Here is a 1,442-nt window from a genome sequence, read left to right on the forward strand (position 1 = left end):
AGATAGATAGATAGATAGATAGATAGATAGATAGATAGATAGATAGATAGATAAACTTGACAATCTGTTCAAGTTTAAGCTAAACTCCCTTTCTCCATTTTCCAAAGTATACTATTTATCAACAAATGATTTTGTCGAAACTCATTGCACTCACAAAACATGAACAATTTTGTCCAAAAGAATTGTTTTTATTTTTATAAACACAAATAAATCCATGATTAAGCTTTATTYCCACAGTATCTAAAGTAACAGCTCATCCATTTATTTTCCAAATTGTTTTTATTTTATTTCAATGTTTTTGACTACTATTATATTGATTTTTAATTCTCTATTTTTGAGATGAAACTTAAGACAAATTTGGTTTCCTCCACATTGAGTGAATATTAAGTTGACACTTCAGTATTTAGGGTGAAATATTGATGAATAAAACTGATTTGGTGTCTCATCTTTAACGAGAGCAAACTTCAATGTAGAGTGGATAAAACAGTATCACCCTTCTGTCTTATTAAATCTGCTACAGTGTGTTTCTGTTCTCTTTAACCTAATAAAAGACATAATAATCTGACCTGAATAGATGCTAATTTCAGTTGTATTTGTAAAGTGTTTCTAATGGAACAACCACTAAATCTAAAATGATCACTGAAAAGCAAACATTAGAATCTCTGATTCTGACTCATATTGTTGTTAAGGAGGGTGACTCCTTGTTGTTGTTTTCATTGTCAAACAAATAGTTGACATCATACTTCAACACTCACCTGGTCATTTACTCTATAAATAGTTCATTTGTTCCACGTTATGTTTCCACCCAACAATTGTACATTAAACCAGAGAATTACAGTATAACTCCACCATGACTGCAGGCACACTTAGGTCATGTATGAGTCACTAACTGGCACTCGGAACACTGGCGGCCATTGTTACCGTGGCTCTACAATGTTCTGTAAAGTGTCATTGTGCCGCTCCGTCTGCTGCTGTTGTGAAACAGAAAGGATCAGATCTGGTGGAGCGATGCATCGCAGCTACGACCATCATTCAGAGTTAGCCAGTCATGCTAAAGGAAAAATATTTCAGAAATGAGGAACTGATTATTTTTGCTTTCAGTTTAGGTGCAACTTCCACGAGAGATGACTTCTCATAAACTGAGATTTTTTTTCCCCTGTGATGCATCGGAGCACCATCAGATTCTCACTGAACATGTTTGTGTCAGTTAAAAATAATATRTGGAACATCTTGTAAAAATACAACCCTTTTACTGTTTAAGTGAATTCTTGTTCTGATTAAAAACAGAACAGATCAGCAGAGTTATTGAGGTATTTTTAACGAAACGCCGCGGATTAAATAATCTTTCTGTGTCTGATAAAATGTGCTGAGATAACAGGAATAGATGGAAGACTGAATAACACACACACACACACACACACACACACACACACACACACACA

Source organism: Austrofundulus limnaeus, unplaced genomic scaffold, assembly GCF_001266775.1.
Source record: "Austrofundulus limnaeus strain Quisiro unplaced genomic scaffold, Austrofundulus_limnaeus-1.0 Scaffold4, whole genome shotgun sequence".
Classification (NCBI taxonomy): domain Eukaryota; kingdom Metazoa; phylum Chordata; class Actinopteri; order Cyprinodontiformes; family Rivulidae; genus Austrofundulus; species Austrofundulus limnaeus.